A 27,999-nucleotide genomic window follows, 5' to 3' on the forward strand; every position below is an offset into this window, starting at 1 on the left:
CATCGAACCAGGTCCTCGTGTGTAATCAGGCAAGTTTTCACAGCCGTCGACGTCGCATGCTTGCTTGCTTTAGCTTTATTTTTATGCCCCGAATCGATCCAAAACAATTTGCTTTCACCGCGTGCTCTTGCCAGACTTGCGTTTCTCGAATATCTCATCGTCGGCTGGTTGTGTACCCAGGCCCAGGGCAGCCAGCATCAGCATCATCACCAGAATGTGGATGACGGCGTAGGTGTTTTCGCACGTACGCATAATTTCGAGCGCGTCAACGACGTTAAGGTTCGACGTTACGTCGTCCAGTTCTAACTCTTTCAGGACGGGGCGTAGCTGCCAACGGCGGTTGTCTTTGGAACGTGGATAACGCGGTGGTAAAGCACCAACGACCAGAAGTAGCATAAACCGTGTGTTTCGTACCTTGGGGGACCGGACCGTGGCTGACGCTGGGTGTTGTAAAGCAATCTAATCAAAGTCTCTCGTCGTAGAGTCCTCACAGAGTTCAGATGGTAGACGCTTTGCTTTGGTGGGAGCGCTCCATGAGATTAGGCTGGGCTGGAATTTTCCAGCAATTGGTAGAGGCCTTGTAAGACGTCATCCGTTTCATACGTCACGCTGAAATCGTCCAAAATTTACCAAAAAATCAAAGCTATACCGATAATCACCAAACTATCGACAGTTGATGACTAGTTGGAAAACACTCCAAACTTATTTTTTCTCTATTCAATATTCTCTTTTCTAAATAACTGTTTATGCTTTTTTCAAAGTTCAATGTTCAGTATTTTGTTGAGGGGTCTAAGCAACTTTTTTTTAAGATTTTATAGGATTTTGCCCCAGGAAGTGACATTCCATGAATCAACAATCAACAATCAATGAATTTATGTTGATATCCATTAAATTTATTATGAATATACAGTCATGCCTCGGTTTAGCACTGCATATGGGGGATGCAAAACCGAGGCGTGCATAACCGAGGCACAGAGCTTATGGGATTTTGGCTATATGGGAGACATTGGCTTTAATCGTTCGAAGAATCACGCAAACATAAAAAAATTATAGTGTTTTAAAATCGGGATGATGTCAACTATCCATTAAAATTATTATTTCATGAAAATTTTCACGAAAATACGTATTTTTCCTGTATTTCGAAAATGCATTTTTTTCTCTAAAGAAACCAAAAATATATTGTTATTGCAATATGGGTATCAAATGATCATGTTTTTTTTCATACATTTTGGATGTAATAACAACATTTTTAGAAAATACTAAAAATTTTCATTTTACATCTTTTTGAAAAAAAATCCAAATTTCAATTTTTACAATATGGGTATCAAACGATCGGGATTTTTCATACATTTCGAAAGTAATAACAACATTTTTAGAAAATACTCAAAATTTTCACAAAACTACGTATTTCGAATAAAATACTCAAAATTTCCGTTTTTACAATGTGGGTATCAAACGATCGTGATTTTTTCATACATTACGAATGTAATAGAGCAATTCTCTACGAAATCGGTCTTTTTTCTTCAATTTTAATTTTTGTATTTTTTAATCCGACTGAAACTTTTTTGGTGCCTTCGGTATGCCCAAAGAAGCCATTTTGCATCATTAGTTTGTCCATATAATTTTCCATACAAATTTGGCAGCTGTCCATACAAAAATGATGTATGAAAATTCAAAAATCTGTATCTTTTGAAGGAATTTTTGATCGATTTGGTGTCTTCGGCAAAGTTGTAGGTATGGATACGGACTACACTGGAAAAAATAATACACGGTAAAAAAATTTGGTGATTTTTTATTTAACTTTATCACTAAAACTTGATTTACAAAAACACTATTTTTTTTTTTGATATGTTTTAGAGGACATAAAATGCCAACTTTTCAGAAATTTCCAGGTTGTGCAAAAATCATTGACCGAGTTATGAATTTTTTCAATACTGATTTTTCAAAAATCGAAATTTTGGTCGTAAAATTTTCAACTTCATTTTCGATGTTAAATCAAATTTGCAATCAAAAGTACTTTAGTGAAATTTTGATAAAGTGCACCGTTTTCAAGTTATAGCCATATTTAAGTGACTTTTGAAAATAGTCGCAGTTTTTATTTTTAAAATTAGTGCACATGTTTGCCCAGTTTTGAAAAAATATTTTTGAAAAGCTGAGAAAATTCTCTATATTTTGCTTATTCGGACTTTGTTGATACGACCTTTAGTTGCTGAGATATTGCAATGCAAAGGTTTAAAAACAGGAAAATTGATGTTTTCTAAGTTTCACCCAAACAACCCACCATTTTCTATCGTCAATATCTCAGCAACTAATGGTCCGATTTTCAATGTTAATATATGAAACAATTGTGAAATTTTCCGATCTTTTCGAAAAATATTTTCAAAATTTTCAAATCAAGACTAACATTTTAAAAGGCGTAATATTGAATGTTTGGCCTTTTTGAAATGTTAGTCTTGATTTGAAAATTTTGAAAATATTTTTTCGAAAAGATCGGAAAATTTCACAAATGTTTCATATATTAACATTGAAAATCGGACCATTAGTTGCTAAGATATTGACGATAGAAAATGGTGGGTTGTTTGGGTGAGACTTAGAAATCATCAATTTTCCTGTTTTTAAACCTTTGCATTGCAATATCTCAGCAACTAAAGGTCGTATCAACAAAGTCCGAATAAGCAAAATATAGAGAATTTTCTCAGCTTTTCAAAATATTTTTCAAAACTGGGCAAACATGTGCACTAATTTTAAAAATGAAAACTGCGACTATTTTCAAAAGTCACTTAAATATGGCTATAACTTGAAAACGGTGCACTTTATCAAAATTTCACTAAAGTACTTTTGATTGCAAATTTAATTTTACATCGAAAATGAAGTTGAAAATTTTACGACAAAATTTCGATTTTTGAAAAATCAGTATTGATTAAAAATTCATAACTCGGTCAATGATTTTGCACAACCTGAAATTTCTGAAAAGTTGGCATTTTATGTCCTCTAAAACATATCAAAAAATAAAAAAATTAAAAATAGTGTTTTTTGTAAATCAAGTTTTAGTGACAAAAGTTAAATAAAAAACACCAAATTTTTACCGTGTATTATTTTTTCTAGTGTAGTCCGTATCCATACCTACAACTTTGCCGAAGACACCAAATCGATCAAAAATTCCTTCAAAAGATACAGATTTTTGAATTTTCATACATCATTTTGTATGGACAGCTGCCAAATTTGTATGGAAAATTATATGGACAAACTAATGATGCAAAATGGCTTCTTTGGGCATACCGAAGGCACCAAAAAAGTTTCAGTCGGATTAAAAAATACAAAAAAAATCGAATGACCGAAATCCTAGAGAACTGCTCAATAACATTTTTTTTAATACTCCAAATTTTCACAAAACTACGTATTTTCTAAAAAAAATACTAAGAATTTCCGTTTTTACGATGTGGGTGTCGAACTATCGAGATTTTTTCATATATTTCGAATGTAATAACAATATTTTTTTGAAAATTCTCCAAATTTTCACAAAACTACGTATTTTTGAAAAAAATACTCAAAATTTCAATTTTTACTATGTGAGTATCAAAAGATCGGGATATTTTCATACATTTTGAAAGTTATAAAAAAAAAATGAAAATACTAAAAAATTTCACAAAACAACGTATTTTTGAAAAAAAAAATTATTTGATTATTTGATACCCATATTGTAAAAACTTAAATTTTGAAAACTTTTCCAAAAATACGTAGTTTTGTGAAAATTTTGAGTATTTTCAAAAAAATTGTTATAACATTCGAAATGTATGAAAAAATCTCTATCGTTTGATACCTTCATTGTAAAAACGGAAATTTTGAGTATTATATTCGAAAATACGTAGTTTTGTGAAAATTTTGAGTATTTTCTACAAAAATGTTGTTATTGCATTCGAAATGTATGGAAAAATCCCGATCGTTTGATAAAAAAAACGAAAAAAAAACGTAGTTTTGTGAAAATTTGGAGTATTTTCTAAAATTTTGTTATTACATTCGAAATTTATGAAAAAATCCCAATTGTTTGATACCCATATTGCAATAACAATATATTTTTGGATTCTTTAGAGAAAAAAATGCATTTTCAAAATACAGGAAAAATACGTATTTTTGTGAAATTTTTCATGAAAAAATAATTTAAATGGATAACTGACATCATCCCGATTGCAAAACACTATAATTTTTTGATGTTTGCACGATTTTCATACGATTAAAGCCAATGTCTCCCATATAGCCAAAAACCCATTGGCTCTGTACTTCAGTTAAGCACTGGGCCGTGCTTAACCGCGGCAGCTGAACGGTGCAAAACCGGGGCAGTGCAAAACCGAGGCGTGCAAAACCGAGGCATGACTGTACTTAAAGCTAATCTAACTTACCAGACCAACCGGATAAAAAACTTTTTTTTTGCATAATTTGTCATTAAAATACAGCAACTTATTGCCTGGGCACAAATTTGGTTCAAAATAGAAAGAGATATGCCCACTCTCGTAAAATAAATAGTAACATTCTCCAAAATTATTGGATTAAATTACCTTTCACATGATGTTTTTTATTCGGTTATCTTGTTTTTTCTAGCTATGACTTTGGAGTTTTTCAAAGAAAGACAAAAATCTGGTAAATTAAGATTATTGATGGTCAAATGGATGTTAAACGACTTTTGTAAAGAAGGATACTATAAAATCGAAAAAAAAATCTTGAAAAGAAAATTTCAAAAGTATTTTGTAACGATTTGGTGTCTTCAGCAATATTGTTGGTATGGATAAAGACTACATAAAAAATGCTTTTGTCACTAAAACATGATTTGCAAAAAAAAAAAAACACTATTTTTAATTTTTTTTTTTATTTTCTAATGTGTTTTAGGGAACATCCAATGCCAACTTTTCAGAAATTTCCAGAATTTGCAAAAATCTTTGACCGAGTTATGAATGTATTAATCAATATTGATAGAAAAACGAAATATTGGTCCAAATAATTTTCAACAACATTTTTCGATGTAAATCAATCAAAAAGTACCAAAGTGAAATTTTGATAAAGCGCACCGTTTTCAAGTTATAGCAATTTTTAGGATTTTTTTTTGGAAAAAGTTGCAGTTATTATTTTTTTTTAAATAAGTGCCCTTGTTTGCGCACTTTAAAAAAATATATATTTGAAAAGCTTACAAAACATTCTTTATTTTGCTTTTTCAAACTTTGTTGATATGACCTTTAGTTGCTGAGATATTGCCACACAAAGATTTGGAAACAGGAGAATTGAAGTTTTCTAAGTCTCTGCAACCTTTTTTCAAAAAGTTACCTAAAAATGGCTATAACTTGAAAACGGGGTGCTCTACAAAAATTTCACTTAATTCCCTTTTGGTTACAAATTCGATTTACATCGAAAAATGAAGTTGAAAATTTTTTGGACCAATATTTCAATTTATTGAAGAAATCAGTATTGATTAAAAAATACAAAAAACGAATGACCGAAGTCTCAGAGAATTGCTCCCTTCATAAATAGTGCCAAATATCAGACCAAACGATTTTTTTTTTTGTCTTAAGTTCTTTCTACAAAACACACCGTGATACAGTTGGCATTCAATTTACCAAAATTCTGATTCTTCGAAGATTCAATTATCCGTAATTCGATTTTTCTATGATGGCTTCCGATAATGGAACAATGATTTTTATAATAGTTTTCAGAAGTCTCTGATTTGGTTGAAAGCGATCTTTTAATTGCCACATTACAAAATAAAATGCTACCTTATTTCAATGCCAGCTTAGATTACACAAAATGAAATCGTTTTCTAAAATGTTTTTGTCACAGTTTTGGTCAGTACAGAATAATCGAGTATGTAGGGTAAATATAAATATTATTTTATCTGATCTTTCGATAGAAATCACATGTTTAAAAAAAAATAATGCAAATTTTATCTTTCACAAAGTGTTTGATAAGTCCAAGAAAGTGTCCGCGTGGTTTATGGATGATCCCTAAATGGCTGTAACTAAGAAACTATGCACTTTATCACGAATCGAGTACATTTCGAGTGCAAATTTGGAATAAGAAATTTTGTGATTTACATTTTTAATATTTTTGAAAGTCATGACTTTTGCCAAAGATCTGCAAATATTTACAAAAATGCAAAAAAACGTCCCGAAATGTTTTTGGTAGAATTCCGTCGAAGTTCAGCTAAAAAAATCTGAGTGTGAGTATATATTTTGCTTAATTAAGACTTCCAAACTACTATGCGTTGTGACAAATGTTGAATAATTTATTTTCAAGATTCATCCCGTGAAGAAACAATCGCCTTATCAGCTTCCAATTTCTCAGGAAGAATTTTCATCAACACTTTTTCAGAATAGTTAGCTTCTCTCGAGCATAGTGTCTTACGCAGAAACGAAAGTTTAAACTGCCAAAAATTTCCCATGATGCATGAAACTTTACCACACCCTTAAGGTAAAAATTCGTATGCCTTGCTGGATGAAGAAAAGCCAGAGGCATTCGTTCTCGTTGTATTTTTTTTCAGGTTCTGGTTTGCGATTTTACTCACATCTAACCCATCAGAAACACGTCAGTAATATTACAGAGCAAATCCATGCAGAGTTTGTATTGAAATTTTGTATTGGAAAAATATTTGATAAAAGATGCAACATGCAATTTCAATAAGAGTTTTATCAGTTATACCTCTTTTTTAGCATTAGGCTTGTCAAGTAATTACATTTCCCAGTAATAATTTTTAACTATTTATTCACAAATTATGAAAAATAGTATTTTACATGACAAACAATTTTGCTGTCTAAACTAACAGATAGGTTGATTCAACTTAAAGTTGTTGAAATCTGCTAAATTATTAACTAGCAAAACTACTTTTTAACAGCCCCAACTAATATTGTGTGCATGTAAAAAATCAATCCAAGTTTCTTGAAGTTTTTGTTTTAAAATTATTGTGTTAGTTTGGAATTTCACCATTTTACGTTAGAAGGGGGTGACATTTGATCAAAGCGATTTTGATGGTCTTCATTTTTCCGGTTCTTCTCTATGACACTTTATGCAAAATGCCGAGCTACCGTGGCCATGAGGTTTCGCCTTGTAAGCGGAAGGAGATGGGTTCGATTCCTGTCTGGCTCGGCAAAGTCAGATCCCTTAAAAGAGTAAATCTGCTCACTGTGAATACTGACCGGCAGAGGATGGGTTTCGACTTGTGGCGTTCTGGGTTTCCAATCCAGAGGTCGCGAGTTCGATTCTCGATAAAGTCTTGTAACTTTTTAGTTCTAGAACAAATTCTGTCATTTTGGCAGCTGTCTACAGGTTGAGGTACGTGACCTTTCGAAGATCACCTTTTTAATATATTTGTTGGAATTCCTCGAAAAGTACAAAATGTTCTGAGATATTATACCATATAATTCTAATCAACATTCACTAATCCACCATCTGTTAATTCAAGTGGATTAAAACTTCCTGTATAGAAAGATTTCTTCCCAGAACTACAGAACAGTTTTCCACCTCTCGTCTCCCCCTCAATGACACCACATCCCCTTCAAAAGTGCTCCCCGAAGTGGGATGCAATTTTCCTAAGCCCGAAACATCTGCTCGGTTGGAAAACTCTCTTTTTTCTCTGCCTCTCCTTCTCACCAACTCGGAACCCGCTTTTCAACTTGCTAAGCGTAATCATCGTCGTTATTTTCACTCAATGCTCTGGTGTCACACTACTTATAGCAAACAGGGAAGGAGAAGGTGGAAAACCAGGGAAAAATAAAACAAAAATTTTCCCTCCCGGATCAGGCGAGTAGAGGAAGGAAAAATTCTATTGTGCTCGCTCGTGTCGGTGTTTTCATTTCCCTTACATATTTTTCATTAAGCTCTTCATGCTCTAGTTTTTCCGCTGGGGCCACCCCGTAAGAAAAATCGAGGGAAAAAAGTTCTTTTACTTACAGTTTTCCGTCTCCTCCCACAAAACAGCACCGCGGGGCGGAATGTTCTGTCATCGTCAGGAAGAAAGCAAGGCAAAAAAAAACGAAATATTCTAAAGAACGGCTTAAAAGTTTATTCGCGGCCAAGTGTTTTGCGCCCGTTTTTTTTTCCTAGACATGAGAGATCTAAGAAAAACGGGTGGAAAAACTCAGTCAAAAGAAATTCCGCAGATTTGGGTTAAAGATAATAACACTTTCGAAACCCTTTTGAGAGGAGCAGGAGAAGCTAGAAGCGATTTTGGTTGATTTTTTTTCGTTTAAGGGTCTGCGATGTGTTTTTATAGAAGTGCTAAAAATATGTTGAAGAGATTGATGGTTGATGCAAAACATTTTAAATTAGTCTGGAAATGATTTTTTACGTTTTTGGAAACGAGTAATTCATTGCAAACTCACACGAAATCGGGAAAAATTGCCTCGACCTCTCTTCCATTTTTCGTGAAACTTTGTCCTAAAGAGTAACTATTGTCCCTGATCACGAGTCCAAGGTCCATTTTTTGATATCTCGTGATGAAGGGGCGGTACGACCCCTTTTATTTTTGACCATGCGAAAAAGACATGTTTTTCAATCATTTGCAGCCTGAAACGGTGATGTAAGGGAAATTTGGTGTCAAAGGGGCTTTTATGTAGAATTGGAAGTCCAATTTGATGGTGTACTCGAAATAAAAAAAAAAAACTAACTTTATCCACCTATGTGGTTGGTGCCTTCCTCACTCTTTTCCAACAATGGGTGATATGTAATATGATGGGTTTGGACACAAATTTGATCCAAAAATCACTCAAGGGCTCATAAGTGGCATTATAAGCGGTCAGAACTCGAGACAGGGTTGCCAGATCTTTAATGTTTTGGACTCGTTGGAAAGGTCTTTCGATTACCTAACCAACGATGGGTCGGATGATGGATCCGGACATTGTTTACATACATTATAATGAGATCCGGCTACAAAAAAGTACATAAATATCATTTAAGTCGGGATATCTCGAGACAGGGTTGCGAGATCTTCAATGTTTTAGACTCGTTGGAAAGGTCTTTCAATTACCTAACCAACGATGGGTCGGATGATGGATCCGGACATTGTTTACATACATTTAAATGAGATCCAGCTACAAAAAAGAACTCGAGACAGGGTTGCCAGATCTTCAATGTTGTGGACTTGTTGGAAAGGTCTTTCTATTACCTAATCAACGATGGGTCGGATGATGGATCCGGACATTGTTTACATACATTTAAGTGAGATCCGGCTACAAAAAAGTACATAAATATCACTTAAGTGGTCAGAACTCGAGACAGGGTTGCCAGATCTTTAATGTTTTGGACTCGTTGGAAAGGTCTTTCGATTACCTAACCAACGATGGGTCGGATGATGGATCCGGACATTGTTTACATACATTTAAGTGAGATCCGGCTTCAAAAAAGTACATAAATATCACTTAAGTGGTTATAACTTGAGACAGGGTTGCCAGATCTTCAATGTTGTAGATTCGTTGGAAAGGTCTTTCAATTACCTAATCAACGATGGGTCGGATGATGGATCCGGACATCGTTTTTATACATTTAAATGAGATCCGGCTACAAAAAAAGTACATAAATATCACTTAAGTGGTTATAACTCGAGACAGGGTTGCCAGATCTTCAATGTTGTAGATTTGTTGAAAAGGTCTTTCAATTACCTAACCAACGATGGGTCGGATAATAGATCCGGACATCGTTTACATACATTTAAGTGAGATCCGGCTTCAAAAAAGTACATAAATATCACTTAAGTGGTCAGAACTCGAGACAGGCTTGCCAGATCTTCAATGTTGTAGATTCGTTGGAAAGGTTTTTCAATTACCTAACCAACGATGGATCGGATGATGGATCCGGACATTGTTTACATACATTCAAATGAGATACGGCTACAAAAAAAGTACATAAATATCACTTAAGTGGTTATAACTCGAGACAGGGTTGCCAGATCTTTAAAGTTGTAGATTCGTTGGAAAGGTCTTTCAATTACCTAACCAACGATGGGTCGGATGATGGATCCGGACATCGTTTTTATACATTTAAATGAGATCCGGCTACAAAAAAGTACATAAATATCATTTAAGTCGGGATATCTCGAGACAGGGTTGCGAGATCTTCAATGTTTTAGACTCGTTGGAAAGGTCTTTCAATTACCTAACCAACGATGGGTCGGATGATGGATCTGGACATTGTTTACATAGATTTAAGTGAGATCCGGCTTCAAAAAAGTACATAAATATCACTTAAGTGGTTATAACTCGAGACAGGGTTGCCAGATCTTTAATGTTTTGGACTCGTTGGAAAGGTCTTTCGATTACCTAACCAACGATGGGTCGGATGATGGATCCGGACATCGTTTACATACATTTAAGTGAGATCCGGCTTCAAAAAAGTACATAAATATCACTTAAGTTGTCAGAACTCGAGACAGGGTTGCCAGATCTTCAATGTTGTAGATTCGTTGGAAAGGTCTTTCAATTACCTAAATAACGATGTATAACATGATGATGTTTGGTTCAGTTTACTGCCATTTATTCATCTTCCGAAAATATGCGAAAACACATTTTTATACATAACTTTTGAACTACTTATCGATACTTCAAACAATTCAATAGCACCGTATGGGACCCTAAACCAAGTCGAATGCGGCTGGTTTGGTCAAAATCGGTTCAGCCAGTGCTGAGAAAACTGCGTGACATTATTGGTCACATACACACACACACACACACATACCCACACACATACACACACACATACACACACACACATACACACAGACATTTGTTCAGTTTTCGATTCTGAGTCGATATGTATACATCAAGGTGGGTTTTCCAGCTTTTAATAAAAAGTTCAATTTTAGAGCAGGATTATAGCCTTACCTCAGTGAGGAAGGCAAAACGTATTTTTCATCGAAAAAAAGATACACAAAAATTGCTTCAAAAACTCTGAAATTTTCCGTTTCTTACTGGAATTTTTTTGGTTCAATTTCAAAGGAAATTTAACGTACTTTTCGAATCTAAGGGTAATTTTTTCATTTAAAACAAACTTTGCAGCGTATCTGTTTAGGGTGTAATAATGTTGAAATGATTATTTTTAGGGTGTAATAAAGTGGCAATGATTATTTTTTTAAGCCCCGATTTGTACCACCTTAGTATTCATTCAGATGAACTCTTCGAATCAAGCCAAGCGTTTGAAAAAAATATTTTAAACCGGAAATTTCTAAATGTTTGGGGTAACTTGGGGGATTCTACCTTTAAAGCAATCTTAAACAAAATGTTTCTTATTCATCAAAACTATTGATTTCACATAAAACCTGTACGTTTGTGTTCAAAATATACCATGTTTAGTATATTGAATATTCAAAAACTTAAAATATTATTTTTAAGAAAAAAATTGAGCATGTCTACAAAAGCTGCTAATTTTTGTTTACAAAACATTTGAAAATGGCTCGATCTGCAGTAAATCATTCACAAGTACTATATTAAAAGAATCCATATACGAAAAATTAAAACCAATTAATTAAGCTTCAGACTGATTCCAGTGACTGTAAAAATGCAGAGATCATGTCTCTCAAAACGCACCTTTTTAAAAAATTGATTGTAAAAATAGTATAACAATAAATTTAACGTCAAATGCATAAGGGTTTCGTAGTTGACAATTTTATCAAAAAATCATGTACAAAACATATTTTTTTTTAAAAGAATTTTAAATGTTTTCTATAAATATCAAAACAAAGAAAAGAAATCTCTTGGATGTTTTTTGCAGCACGGGTCGAAATTTCGCTATTTCTCACCAAGGGTCCTGATTTTCGGTTCAAAGATCACTCACCCCTAGTAGCATTTTAGGTTTTAAGTAGGCCATAAAAGCCTATTTAGGTTGTAACAGGGTTTCCAGAACCATCATAAAACCTGTAAGTTTAAAAATGTTACTAGGGACTCATCACCGAACGAGTCTTTGCCGACCGGAGCACGCAACCATTCGCGAGCGAACACGACCAGCTAGCCGCAACAAATATTTCGTGTTTTTTTGCCTACTCCGTCCATCGACCCGAGTCACAAACGAATATGTTCAGAGAGGAGAGAATCTAACCAAATACCAACGAGGCGCTCACTTAGCCTGCACTACCACAGTTTACCATCAATTTATATTTGGTATGGTAAAAATTGCTGTCAAATCGTCGCCGTCGTGCTAACTTGTCGCACGAGCATTTTGGACCAAATTGAGCTAAGAACGCAATTTTGTGCAGCTCACAATGCCTCACTTTTTGACCTCCACAGATCCCCAAAATTCGGTTTCAATCCTGAGATATTCAATAAAACCCGACAAAACTCAGAGCATTGTTGTCGCTCGTTATTTGAAAGAAGTTTCAATCTTGTCGTGCTATCTTGTCACTCCCTAAAAATTTATGTAAGTGTGACAATTGGCCAAAGGTTCAGGTCAGAACGCGTTTGACGCACGTACAAGTTAGACTACCAAAAACATTTGCAATTATAACTTGGGACTCCAGCAACCAACTTCAACCAAACTTCGGGACGAAAAAATACATATTTAAAAGTACTGCTATGTGCTCTTCTCGATATGAACAAATAAAGCTCTAATGGTTAACTTTATTTGAAAAAATAAGTTTTTTTATAAATGAATTTGTTTCATTCGAATGTACATAAAAAAATCACGTTCACAGCTTGGAGATATGAACTTTAATAAAATTAATTTTGATTTATGATTATGTGTCGTTTACGTCACATTGTGAGAAAATCTCATGTTTTTTCATGAAATTTTATTAACAAATATCGTTTTTGAGCGAACAAAATAAATATATCAAAAATATATGCCTTCTCGTTTGTAACCATAGTAGCCAATGTTTTATGCTAAAAACGCTTATATACCAAGAATTTTGAAAATTCGTCACTTTTTGTTCACTAAAATGCACATATCTCGGCTTTGCGTGGACATGAATTGAATGTTAAAAAAAGCAAAATGATCTCCGTAAAATTTCCTATAAGCTGAATGCTTAAGTTTTGGCTGCAAATTTTTTTGGCTGGTGTTGGGGAGCGATTTTTAAAATTTTTTGTCTAGAAAATACACATTTTTCTCCCAAAAACGCCCTGCCATGCCCAAACACAAGCTTTTATGGACTATGTCTATACAGGAATTTGTTCAGGGGACATTAAACTATCACTTGAAGCCCAAGGCGACCAAATTTGAATGACTTTAGTATGATTGTTACGCGCATTTCTGAAAAATACTCGGAAAATGCACTTTTTTCATTCAAGCTCCGCGCGCGAGTTGTAAACCATTTTTGGGAATTTTTTGTTGTATGAAAACATTGTTCCTGACATCCTAATCTATCATTCTAGGGGTGAGCACCGAAGATTTGACAACTTTTCATTTTTTTAGGACGGCCTAACGGTCACCCGCGACAGACACGGACGACGAAACAAAGAGAAGCGCAAAAAGTAACTTTTTCAAAACTTTTTTTTCGTAAAATCGCGATAACTCGTGATGTTTATAAGCAAACCCCTTATGTCTATATATTAAATTTTTTTTATTGTCTGCTCTACAACTTTGTACGACATCGTTACACTCTTAAAAATAACCCTGCAGAGTTAGAAAAAACACGAAATTTGAAAATGAAAAATGTAGATTCAAAAAGTTCATTAAATTTCCCATAAAATAACATGTTCCAAAATTTTTAACAGTCAAGTAACGGAAAATGGGAGAATTTTTAAAACTTTTTTAGTGTTTTTTCGATGAAAAATACGTTTTTTTCGGAATTCTGAGTACGCCATCTAATCGAGCGTCTATTTTTACATAAAAGTCCTTTTGACACCAAATTTCTATCTCATCACCGTGAAAAACACATCTTTTTTCGCATATTCAAAAATGGAAGGGTCGTACCGCCCCTCCGTCACGAGATATCAAAAATCGGACATCGGAATGGACATCCGATCCCATTCGTGATCAGGGACAAAAGTTACCCTTTAGGACAAAGTTTCACGCAAATCGAAGAGGGGTCGGGGCAACTTTTCCCGATTTCGTGTGAGTTGGTAGAGAATTACCCTTTACATCAGTCCATTTTTTTATCGTAAAAATAAACTTTAAAAAAAATATTATTATTTGACTCAGTCAAATTAAAATGTTCAAAGTTGTTATAAAGTTATTTAAAACGAACGTATAAAGCAATATTTTCAATATTTACGAAATCGAAAATCACTGCAGTTTTGAGCCTATGTTAACATTTTTTTGACATTTTTCCTTCCTCATATTCCATAAACGTACGCTCAAAACCCATCCTTCATTAGATACTGGTCAATGATCAACTTCCCTGTCCTGGCAGCCGGGGTAGGGAGACCAACCCAGAGAAAAATCAATCAATTATGCAGTGGACATACACACCCCAAAAACTTGAGCCTTCGATCCGGGTTTCCGGGATTGGCATTGGCCAACGGCCGGTACTTTTGGTTTTGGGCTAGGGTTCGGTTCTAGTGGGAAAAGCTCCATAAACTATTCACTTGAATGCAATTTACAAACCAAAGTCGAGGGGAAATGGAACACAAACGGACGACAAAAAGTTAAACCCTGACGTGTAAGTTGAGCAGTGTGCAGAAGAAGTTGAGGTCTGAAAAAAAGAACTCGTCCCTGGGATTTTCCTGCACTGTATTCATGGCACTAGGATGGACAGGCCGAGGTCTCATATAAATGCATTAGATTGTTGTCAGATAGGGGAGAGTTGTCTATTTTCAAGTTAAGTTGAAATTTTAAATTTGTTTTCTTTACGCTCCCATCTGTTTTTGAAAAGTTTTTAAAAAAATATTACATTAAAAAACTATTTTCAAAATCAATTACCTCCTAACGGAAACACCAAGAATCTGCTCGTCTTCCGGGACACACAATCTCCCAATGAAGGCGTCGACGACGGAGGGTTTTACAAAACGTTAGTCGAAAATCTGGTTGTCTTCAAGTCTCCAAGGCTCATTGGCTCGCTGCAGAGAAGCAGAGAAATACTGGCAGCAAAAAAAACATTACTGACTGCCGTGCCGAGCCTCACAAACTTGGCTGGGAATTGTTTGCAAATAGACATCAAGAAGTAGCAGAGGACAGCGGAAAAAGCTCAGGTACGCCAGACGAAACCGTAACATGCAAATGGTTATCCTTTTGTGAGCTTGGTTGCACGCTCCAGAAGAAGCACTAGGAAAATTTTCCTTTCGTAGGAAAAATCACGGTGGTGAAGAAAGGGGGAACAAACCTCACGAGAGTATGGAAGCCCAACCGAATCGACAAGACAAAACATTGTAAGGGAAAACCAAAACATGTGGAGAAAAGTGCATTTTAGGGAGGTTGCCGTGCTCCTAAATGTAGCTGAGCAGCACTGATTGTTGTCATTGTTGCAATTGCTGGTGAAAATGTAGGAGTGCAAAAAAAAATGGAACTGCATCCAGTTGGGGAAACTCAATCAACGGAGTGGAAAACTCGGAGAAAAGAGTGAAAAGTGCAGCAGCTCTTTTGTAGGTTTGCGTTTTGCCTAGAAATAATGTTTTCATCGAGTAGAGAGAGAGAGAGAGGGATAGAGAAAGAGTTGGGAAGTTGATTTGATTTCAATTTCCATCTGGACGTTGTCGGATGTCAAATTGTCAGTGAAGATAACGAGATGTTATCGTTGCAAACCGGTGGACTCTGACCAGGAAGCAGGCCTGGGAACGGATTTGAATTTGATTTGAAACTTGATTTTTTTGGGACATTTGTTCTTTACCCGGTGATGTGATTTGTGGCAGCAAAGCCGTTTCGGGGGCATTCATCTTTGATTGACAAATTTTCGATTGTCTCTAGAAATGATGTTTGACTCAAATTTGAAATAGTCTGTCGCAAAATTCTCAGAAATCTAAGAATCACAGCCATTAATATTCAAAATAACAGGCTTCCCAACCCAACCTGAATTATCTTTAAACATTGTATGAAGATTTTTTTTTAATAATCGCGAATCTAGAATAATTTATTTCAATCTTATGACGAAGGGCCAGTAGGACCACTACACTGTTAGCTACAAAAAAGTGACATCTTGTAAAAAAAATGGATTTCTATTCAAATCCGTGGCACAGTCTAACGTGACAAAACCAATAACGGCTACCGGTTTGGATTTAGGGCTTTGAAGTCTTGGGAAAAATGATTGAGATTGATAGGGACATTAGGTCCTACTGTTTAGGTGTTTCGCTAATTTCATCTCCGTGGGATGGTGGTAGCTTTTTCTGTCTTAAAAAAAAGTAAAAAGATTTAAGTCTCTGAAAAATATCATTCCTGGCGGACAAAACGATAAAATGCGCAATTCTGATATGAAAATTATGTAAAAAGGTGATTGAGTTGGACCTCACTCTTGAAAGCATCTGAAAGTACACATTGTATAGTACATTTCAATAGTTTTTTTTTTTGAATGGGTCTTATAAACATATAAAAGACAATAGTTAAAAAAAACGTTACCTAATCCACCAGAAGGTGGTTGCTGCCTTCCTCCTAAAAACCTTGCAACCACACACTACGAAAGCTTTGGCTAACGCTTACTTAGTAAAGACACTGTACATCTGAGAGCTGCCATCTATGATAAATTTAATGAACCATTTGAAAGCACTGCAGTGTTTGTGTGCGTGCACTGAGCGGAAAGTTCCGACAGCTATCCGCCGGAGCTTTCAAATTATGTAAATAATGACCCTTTTTTGTATCAACCAAAACAGTTTTTCTATCATAACTTTGAAAGTACTGCACCAAACCGGATGAAATTCAAAAAAGACTTAAAGAACCTGAAGACGAATCCATAGACATAGATCCGGACAGAATCGGTCGAGGAAGTTCCGAGAAAAGTGAGTGAGAAAAAAAATTATACGTCCATCCACACGCACAGACATTTGCTCAGAATTTGATTCTGAGCCGATATGTATACGTAAAGGTATATCTTGGAGGCTTATTTCAAAAGTTCATTTTTTGAGTGATTTTATAGCCTTGCCTCAGTGAGGTGAGGAAGGCAAAAACCTCCAGATTTGCAGAAAATATCTCGGAGGTCTTTTTATGAACTCAATCAATATTTATTTGAAAATATTCCATTTTTAATCGTGTTTGACTTCCTGAAGAATGGCTATACAATCACTCGAACCTTTTTCGACCTTCAAGACCTATCTTCACGTATACATATTAGCCTGTCCCATTTTGAGGTCATGTCGAGAAATTTCAGGTGCTCTCTTCATAAATGATAGATTATGATGTTAGGAACAATGTTTTCTTAGAAAAGACCGTAGTAACAGTTCAATAAAGCGAATCTGCGTTTGTAAACAAGCAGTCTATCCCTCTCTTACTTGACGTGAACTGTCACTTGAGCGAAAGGGATAGACTGCTTGTTTACAAATGCAGTCGGCCTGGGTTTGATCCCAGAAGGTCTCGGTGGCAAATTTTGAGACGAGATTTGTCTGATCACGCCTTCCGTCGGACAGGGAAGTAAATGTCGGTCCCGGTCTTACCTAGAGGTTAGGTCGATAGCTCAGTCCAGGTGTAGGAGTCGTCTCCCTGGGTCCTGCCTCGGTGGAGTCGCTGGTAGGCAGTTGGACTCACAATCCAAAGGTCGCCAGTTCGAATCCCGGGGTGGATGGAAGCTTAGGTGTAAAAAGAGGTTTGCAATTGCCTCAACAATCAAGCCTTTCGGATACCTAGTTTCGAGTAGGAATCTCGTAATCGAGAACGCCAAGGCAATGCTGTAGAGCGAATAATTCGATTTTGACTGTCTCGTTCCCTCTCTTCGATTTACTGAAAAAGTCACTTTTTTAAACAAATTTTCTAAAATCGCTTGGAATCAATACAAAAATTATTCCGATCAGGTGTGTATTATCTTCAAACGATAGTTTTTTTTCCATAGATTAAGATGCACTATCAATTTAAGTTTTTGGACTCTCCCAGGTGGATTTATGTCGAATAAATCGCATTTTTTCCAAACTTTTTTCAAAAATGCTTATTTAATTTAGGGTAGCCTATTATTCCCAGGAAATTTCATGGCAAACATTTTTCCTTCTGAGAAAATGCAATTTCGACACCCCAGAGCCGAGATATTTTAGTTTTAGTGAAAAAAAGTGCCAATTTTCAAAATTTATCAGAATTCAGAAGCAAGGCCTACTAATTACACGACGTTGCAAGCATATGTCTTAAAGGTTAGGATATGCTTACTTTTAGTAATTTTGGCCGCTGAATCCGAATCTGAAATCAAATTGTGTGTAAACAGTGATGTTTTGGAGCTACACCCTTTTGGAATGTTATTTGCGTGTTTAAATCGCTGCAATTTAAATTGCTTGCAAGTTCGGTCAAACTTTTCTCGGTTTTCGTTCCACTTTGATTGATTTTTTACTCACAGAACTCTTTATGATTAATATTTTACTTACGTTCTAATCATGTTTGGCAATCCGAAAATCGTATATTTTTATTGTAAGTCTGTGCATAAAAAAAATGCACGGCTGAACCAACTTAAACCGTTTTGATCTCATTCGGTTCGTCTTGGGGTCCCTTAAAAACCTAGTTAATATTATGAAATTTAGAAATGTACCTCAAACGTTATGCTAAAAACGATTTTGTCTAAAGTCTGAAAGAGCATGAGCATGAGCATGAGAGATCACCCATGGTTGCCCCTCCGTTGCTGAACAGAACCGTAATATCCTTTCAGCACTACTGATTATATGCTTCGACGATCTAGTGGTGATTCCCTTATCAACAGCATGTATGAATGCGCTGAAAAGATAAAACACCATGATTGCTAAAGCTAGATCAGTTGCGAATAGGTAACAGTCATTGGCCACCAACGGCGCCCGCCATGTCAGTTTGTAGATCTCGATTTTAAGGGACGGGAATGTTAGTTAGCGCAGGTTGCTACTAGGGCAGCTGATTTACTCTGTGCTTACACCCCACAAGCGCCAGGAACCTGGAAATTTGTTAGTAGAATAGGGTGGTTGGTCAGGATTCATCATAGAAGATGATGATGCGACTCAAAATCATAGTGTTTGTTGAAGCTATTATGTTTTATTCTCAAGGCAAGCAATCGGATGCTGCGGATGAGACATTTCCCGTTTATCGGCTGTTAACTTTTAATTGAAATGGTTTAATCTTAGACATCCGGCTGTGGAAAGATAGAACCAACATTATTTGTAATTAAATGATGAAGGATTTAATAGTCTGACTTTTTAATTGAGATGTTTTTACGAGTTTTACATGATTCATGTTTAGTGGGGTACTGATTAACGAAACGAACGACGAGTTACGATGTTTATCGAGGTATGATAAGGTTTTTTTGTTATTGCACACCGACGACGAACGCGAAAAAACCCTGCGACTCGACCGAAAGGCATCGCAAATCAAACTGAGGAAATGGAGAGAAAGAAAATAACATAAAAAATAAAACCTACTCACATAAAAGATTGTAAAAAGGTTATTTTTGTAAGAAACCAGTTTTGTTATAATTTTTCGAAAGGTATTCAATAATGAGCCCAAAACATTGAAGAGTAGATAACTCTATCAGAAGTTATAAACACTTAAGTGCTTTTTAAGTACTTTTCAGAAGTCGGATACCTTTCTTTGCTATAAATTACCTTCGGATATATCAACTGTTATTTGCACTTGAGCAACTCTGTACGAAATCGGCCGAATTCGACCATTTTAATTTTTTGTATTTTTTTATTTGACTTAAACTTTGTGGGGGCCTTCCCTATGACCAAATAAGCTATTTTGCGTCATTGGTTCACCCATACAAGTCTCCATACAATTTTGGCTGCTGTCCATACAAAAATGGTATGTAAATATTCAAACAGCTGTAAGTTTGACATTATTTTTTAATGCAAAATTGAATTTGCAATCGAAAAGTACTGTACAGATTTTTTGATAAAGGGCTCCGTTTTCAAGATATAGCCACCGAAAGTTTGATTTTAGCGAAATATTTGCAGTTTTTCAATTTTTAAAAATAGTGACCATAAGTGACCATTTCTAAAAATATTTTGTTTGAAAAGTTCAGAAAATTGGCTATAAAATTGTTTAAGAGACATTGATGATTGGACATCGGGTTTCTGAGATAGAGCCGCTTTAAAAAAAAGAAACACGAAAATTGAAGTTTTCTTAATCTCACCAAAATAACCCACCATTTTCTAATGACGATATCTCAGCAACTAATGGTCCGATGATCAATGTTAATACATGAAACATTCGTGAAATTTTCCGATCTTTTGGAAAAAAATACTTTGAATTTTTTTTAATCAAGACTGACATTTCAAACATTGAATATTACGCCCATTTAAAATGCTAGTCAAATTATTTTTTCGAAAAGAACGGAAAATTTCAAGAATTTTTCATGTATTAATATTGAAAATCGGACCATTAGCTGCTGAGATATGGTCATTAGAAAATGGTGGGTTGTTTTGATGAGACTTAGAAAACTTCAATTTTCGTGTTTCTTTTTCTTAAAGCGGCTCTATCTCAGCAACCCGAGGTCCAATCTTTAATGTCTCTTAGACAATTTTATAGCAAATTTTCTGAACTTTTCAAACAAAATATTTTTAGAAATGGTCACTCATGGTCACTATTTTTAAAAATTGAAAAACTGCAAATATTTCGCTAAAATCAAACTTTTGGTGGCTACATCTTTAAAACGGAGCCCTTTATCAAAAAATCTGTACAATACTTTTCGAATGCTAATTCAATTTTGCATTAAAAAATAATGTCAAACTTGTTTTTGCATGAAACTTCGATTTTTTCCAAAAAACACTATTTTTTCAAAAATTCATTGGCGGCAGATTTATTGACCATGTTTCTCTATGGCTCAAAAGTTGCGGATTGTTGTCCCCCAAAACATATCGAAAAATCTCGAAACTAAAAAAAAAATACGTATTTTGTGAAATTGACTTTTGTGAAAAAAGTTGATAAAAGAATCTGCAATTTTTTTTCCGTGTACTTATTTTTTTCTCAAAAGTCCTCAACAATACCTACAACTTTGCCGAAGACACCAAATTGATCAGATGATTCACTCAAAAGTTACAGCTGTTTGAATATTTACATACCATTTTTGTATGGACAGCAGCCAAAATTGTATGGAGACTTGTATGGGTGAACCAATGACGCAAAAAAGCTTATTTGGTCATAGGGAAGGCCCCCACAAAGTTTAAGTCAAATAAAAAAATACAAAAAATAAAAATGGTCGAAATCGGCAAGAAATCGGCCGATTTCGTAGAGAGTTGCTCAATTGATAATTGCTGTTCTGGTGAAAACAATTTTGTAAATACAACCAATCAAAGTGAGGAAGGCACCAACCACCTCAAGGGTACAAGTTCAGTTCAATAGATTGGACTCATAACTGCACCAAATATTTTTTCGATTCTCACCGAATAATTCTGGAGTTTTTTTTTGAAAAAGTCCAATAAACCAAATTTTCAGTTTTTGCTTTTTGGGTGTTTCTGAAACCGCCTTGAGTCAGGGGTATAAAAAATCACCCAAAAAGCAAAAACTGAAAATTTGGTTTATTGGACCTTTTCAAAAAAAAAACTCCAGAATTTTTCCTGAGTTTGATGAATTTGTCTGTATCGTAGTTGGCGGTGGTGAAAATCAACCTGTTTTTTTGATTTTTTTTAAACAAAACTTATACGATAGGAAAGAAGTCTGCTTATTTCTAGTACTTGACTTTGGCTTTTAATTTCTGGGCTATAACTGCTAGTTTTTTTAACGCACAATTTGGGCTCCCGAACATAGTGGTCGTGTTATCAATTACAAGAGTTGGGATACAAAAAAAGTAACTGTGCCAATTTTGAGTCATTTCGATTAAAGAATCGCTATAAATCGTTAAAGCTGAAGAAAAAAAATCTTTTCATTCAAAAGCGTCTTCTTTAAATCGTTGATAACTCTTTTTGCAGTCTCCGATAACAATGATCAAACTCATTTAACGCCACCTTTTGGTGGAATTTTGAAATTATTGCTTTTCCTCATACATTTTTGCGATTTTTCCCAAACCTCAACCTTAACCGATTCGGCTCAAAATAAGCACAGATACTTATTTTTACCTTAATTGCCGAGTGGAAACTTAACATGCTAAAAATGTTTCTTAACACAATTTAAACAGATGTCAGTTGATTGCTTTTAAATTTCCACGAAGACAAATGTGGAAAATTTCCTGAAAAAAATTGCTCTCCGATTTTTCGGGTCGATATTGAAAGGAGCCACAAATACTTCTAATAAAATTTATACCAGCCTAAGCTGGATGCTGCAAAACTTAGTTGAACGAAATTTAAATCCGTCTGTCTGATCATAAGTGGTTAATTTTTTTGCGGTTAAAGACAAATAATCGTTTATTCTCCAATATCATGCATATCAACAAAAAACTTTTTAAAGAAAATTGCATTTTAGTTTTCATTGAACTGTTGAATTTTTTCTCAAAAAATAAAGGTTGAAATTATGCTGATTCGTTGCGAAGGAAATTCAACTTTTATGTCTCCCTTTGCATATTTTTTTTTTTGTGAAAACAGCTTTCAACCGAAATTCAAAATTATTAAAACATTTCTTGGAATTTCAAGTACACCAAAAAATCGGAAAAATGGGAAAGAGGCTATAAAAGAGAGGATAACTACTCACAAAAATTGACCATTAGTCAAAGTGCTCAATCTCCTTTGCTGAATTACCACCTCTTATGAGCTGTAATATCCCGATAGAACTTTCCCTCATTGCCTCCACCAGCCCTAAACATCGTAGTTTTATCTCACTTTCACGTTCTAAATCCCTCCGGATCACGTCGCCGTGTGCCAGTTTCTGGCTTCATTTAATCAATGTTTACCCAAAATCTCATCTAACTCACCAGAAGCCAGAAGCTGGGCAAGCAAAAACGGAGAAATATCAAACAAGTGTCTGGAATCAATCAAATCATTGAGATATTGGAATTGCACAAGACCGACCCCTTTTCCAGGCCCGCCGACACGTGTCGGACACACGTGCTCACTGTACTGGTCCCGACTCCTCTCATCTAATCTGGTTCAAACCTGATGCCTAGAGCAGAGCCGAGTGCCTTCTCGTCTATGCTCTGCAATTTCTGTTTGCCAAAGTGTTTGCTTTCCCTTGTCCCTTTGTCACTCTTCTCGGCATCCCCTGGATTGTGTGCACACGTGTGCAACGCCTCGACATAGATCATAGCATAACAATCCCGCCCACCGGTAGATATTGCAGCTGATTTGTCATTTGGCCAGGCAACGCTGCAGGAAGGATTCTCGGCGTGTGACCACGAAGGCTTCTGCTTTCTTGAGCAAGGATCAACAAAGTCACACTCCGAGGCCTAGCCAAGTTCCTCTGTCTGATTGTTGTTTGTGTGATTTTGACGGATTAGCTTCCGACGGGTTAACTCGGGCCTGAGGGGGTGTTGCGTTTTGGTTTGCTTAGGCTCACACTATGGAGCAGAATTCGAATAAATCACAATTAATGACAGTAATGAGCGTTTGAGCAGTGGGTAGCTTCAGGGGTAAAGTTGGTGTGGGAAATATATAAAAAAAAATCCTTGTAGAACCGATTGTAAACTATTAGAACACATAAATTACATAAATATTCGCATTTGGGTAATTCTCCGCCAACTCACACAGCAGTTGCCCCGACCCCTCTTCGATTTGCGTGAAACTTTGTCCTAAGGGGTAACTTTTGTCCCTGATCTCGAATCCGAGGTCCGTTTTTTGATATCTCGTGACGGAGGGGCGGTACGACCCCTTCCATTTTTGAACATGCGAAAAAAGAGGTGTTTTTCAATAATTTGCAGCCTGAAACGGTGATGAGATAGAAATTTGGTGTCAAAGGACTTTTATGTAAAATTAGACGCCCAATTTGATGGCGTACTCAGAATTCCGAAAAAACGTATTTTTCATCGAAAAAAACACTAAAAAAGTTTTAAAAATTCTCCCATTTTCCGTTACTCGACTGTAAAATTTTTTGGAACATGTCATTTTATGGGAAATATAATGTACTTTTCGAATCTGCATTGACCCAGAAGGGTCATTTTTTCATTTAGAACAAAATTTTTCATTTTAAAATTTCGTATTTTTTCAAACTTTGCAGGATAATTTTTTCGAGTGTAACAATGTTGTACAAAGTTGTAGAGCAGACAATTACAAAAATTTTGATATATAGACATAAGGGGTTTGCTTATAAACATCACGAGTTATCGCGATTTTACGAAAAAAAGTTTTGAAAAAGTTGGTCGTCATCGATCATGGCCGTTCATGGTCACCCGCGACAGACACGGACGACGAAACTAAGAGAAACGCAAAAAGTAACTTTTTCAAAACTTTTTTTTCGTAAAATCGCGATAACTCGTGATGTTTATAAGCAAATCCCTTATGTCTATATATCAAAATTTTTGTAATTGTCTGTTCTACAACTATGTAGAACATTGTTACACTCTAAAAACTTACCCTGCAATGTTAGAAAAAAAACACGAAATTTTAAAATGAAAAATTTTGTTGTAAATGAAAAAATTACCCTTCTGGGTCAATGTAGATTCTAAAAGTACATTATATTTCCCATAAAATGACATGTTCCTAATTTTTTTACAGTTGAGTAACGGAAAATGGGAGAATTTTTTAAACTTTTTTAGTGTTTTTTTTTCGATGAAAAATATGTTTTTTCGGAATTCTGAGTACGCCGTCAAATCGGGCGTCTAATTTTACATAAAAGTCCCTTTGACACCAAATTTCTATCTCATCACCGTTTCAGGCTGCAAATTATTGAAAAACACCTCCTTTTTCGCATGTTCAAAAATGGAAGGGGTCGTACCGCCCCTCCGTCGCGAGATATCAAAAAACGGACCTCGGATTCGTGATCAGGGACAAAAGTTACCCCTTAGGATAAAGTTTCACGCAAATCGAAAAGGGGTCGGGGCAACTTTTCCCGATTTCGTGTGAGTTGGTAGAGAATTACCCATTTTTAATCTAATAAAGAACGTTGGTTGCAGACTTATTACAAATTTTAAGTTTTTGGACCACAGATAGTAAAATTTAAAACTTTAGGGAACAAAAATATATCCATGACTGCCTTAGCATTTTGAACAAAACGACACTTTTTGTGAGTAATTTTGCTTCGTAATCCCAAATAGTTTGCTTGAAAATTAGAATATGCAGTTCTTTTATGTTGCAAACGTGTAATAACATTCAGCGGGAAAACAATCTTTAAATTCTTCACATTCTCTGGTCTCAGGGACAACAGTAGATTTGCATGATATTCTTTTGGAAAGCAAGAATCTCCTAGTAATTGATCACCGTTTCTTCCAAAAACATCCTCCCACAAACACCCCCTTCTTGTCATTCTTACCAAAATAATCCACTTATCCCACCCAACATCGATTCACTCTTCGATGATATTCATAAATGCACACATGAAATCCTTCAATGAAGCGCATTCGGATTATCATTCATTCATCATCTGCGCCGAGGACAACGACGATGGGCCATCGGAACAGAAGAACAGGTCGTCGTCGTCGTCGTCGTCTACGTCGTCGGGACACCGCACTCTGTCTGCAGCTGAGGGATGATAAATTCAATATGCAAATTGTGCAAAACCCGACCCATGAATAAGGCTTTTGAATATGTAATTGTCGATATACACAGTGTGCAGTGCAGTGCAGTGTGCCAACAATTTTCCTCATAGATCCGAATGAAATGCATCATTGCACGTACATTCCTGCCTTCGTTTTCCACATACTTACACACTCCCAAAAAGGATAGGGAAACGAAATGGATTTCGGTTTCTGTGCCGAAAATTGAATGCGAAATCTGCGTCTACTGGATTGTAATTGCCGAGAAGAACGCACACAATTTGATTAGCTACAAAGTTAGGGAGTGCTCGATGATGTGCAACAGTGTTGCATTTTTGGGGGTTGGACGACTACACCCCTGGCTATGAACACATTGTCAATGGAAAGTGGCCCCGCCAAAAAAAGTTTATGCAACATATTGCATTACTCGGCGTGATTTTTTTTTGTGAAAATAGCCTAAGATGTTACAACAAGACTTACGAAAAATGCAAATCATTTACTAAAACTGTTTTTTTTTTTTGAAAAGTGCTCTAAACGTCAAAATTTTCAAAAAACCGAACGTGGGAATCGATTCTCTAGGCAATTTTAGATAAAACATATCATATTGACCATTGTTCCAAGTCGAATCCTTGAGAAGTTACAGCGGGGTTAAAAATAAAAATGTTGAATAATAGTAGTTTATGCAACAAGTTGCAAAAAGAGGATTTTTTCAGCACGAGTCGTACATTTATCCAACGAGGTTCACCGAGTTGGATAAATACGAAGAGTGCTGAAAAAATCAAGTTTTGCAACGAGTTCCATACAACATTTTTTAAAATTCCGAAAAACACCCATTGAGTGAAATTTTAAGTAAAATTTTCATGTATTTTGTTAATAAATCGCTTAAATAAAAAAAAATGTTGAAAGTGTTACTTTTCAAAACAAGTGCTGAAAAGTTCAACTTTTCAGCACCCATTTCAGTGCTGAAAAGTAGAACTTTTCAGCATTTATTTTGAAAAGTGTTGCTATTCGATTCTGTTATTTTTGGTACAGAAAAGTAAGCTATTTCGTCGTTCAATAATGACAGGAAAAGTAAATAGTTTCACGACGGAATTGCAAAAATAAGTTTTTTGCAATTCCGTCGTGAAACTATTTACTTTTCCTGTCATTCTTGAACGACGAAATACCCTACTTTTCTGTACCAAAAATAACAGAATTGAATAGCAACACTTTTCAAAATAAATGCTGAAAAGTTCTACTTTTCAGCACTGAAATGCTGAAAAGTTGAACTTTTCGCACTAACACTTTTCAACATTTTTGATTTTAACGATTTATTGACAAAATACATGAAAATTTGACATAAAATTTCACTCAGTGTGTGTTTTTTGGAATTGCAAAAAATGTTGTATGGAACTCGTTGCAAAACTTGATTTTTTCAGCACTCTTCGTATTTATCCAACTCGGTGAACCTCGTTGGATAAATGTACGACTCGTGCTGAAAATATCCTCTTTTTGCAACTTGTTGCATAAACTACTATTTTGTGTTTTTTTTTCCAATTTATATATGACAGACTTGATTTTTCAGTCTCAAAAATATTTTTAACGGAAAGCTCACCCAATTTCCTATAAGTTTGCCATTAACAGCAATTGAATTGGATGTATGGGCTTCAGATATAAGCCTAATTACATAACACATAACTGAAAATAGTATTTTTTTTAAGTGTGGTAGAAACCTGGATAGTAAATATCAATGATAAAACGAGTTATTTTACAAGGGGTCAAAGACCAACTTAAGGGAAATTTGACGAGCTTTTCGGTAAAAATATTTACGCGCTTGAAAAATCAAGTCTGTCATATAGAAATTGTCAAAAACCATCAAAAACCTATTTTTTCAATATTTTTATTTTTTAAAACGCTATACTCCCAATATTCGCATGAATGTCCCATTTGCATATGGCAAACTGAGAAAAACGAAGTGAAGTTTGTCTCACACATAAAGTTACGTGTTGAGTTTTCGCTAAAAAACTGGATTTCCTCCTGATTTCTAGAACAAAGTACTGAATGTTGCAGGCTTTTCTGAAAGAACACACGATTTTGAACCAAACTGCATCAATAAAACTCAAAAGCGATGAAAATGCATATGGGACATTTATGCGATCAGGGGCAGTGTAACTTCACAAAGATCGGACTAAGGACAGTGGTCAATATGAAGGCTTTTATGTAAAATTGTCTGGCAAATCGATTCCCGCATTCGGGTTTTGAAAATTTTGACGTTTAGAGCATTAAAAAACAATTTTAGTAAAAGAGTTTTTAATGTATTTTTTTAAGAGAGTTGCTCCATCCTGCATTTTTCGTGAGTCTTTTTGTAACATCTTAGGCTATTTTCACAAAAAAATTGAACGAAAAAAATTGTGGGCTCACCTTTAAATTTGGCTTTTAAACTTAAAAATCAAAAAATCCCATAAAAGTGGAGTGTTTTTTTGCTTCAG

Source organism: Culex quinquefasciatus, chromosome 2, assembly GCF_015732765.1.
Source record: "Culex quinquefasciatus strain JHB chromosome 2, VPISU_Cqui_1.0_pri_paternal, whole genome shotgun sequence".
Lineage (NCBI taxonomy): Eukaryota > Metazoa > Arthropoda > Insecta > Diptera > Culicidae > Culex > Culex quinquefasciatus.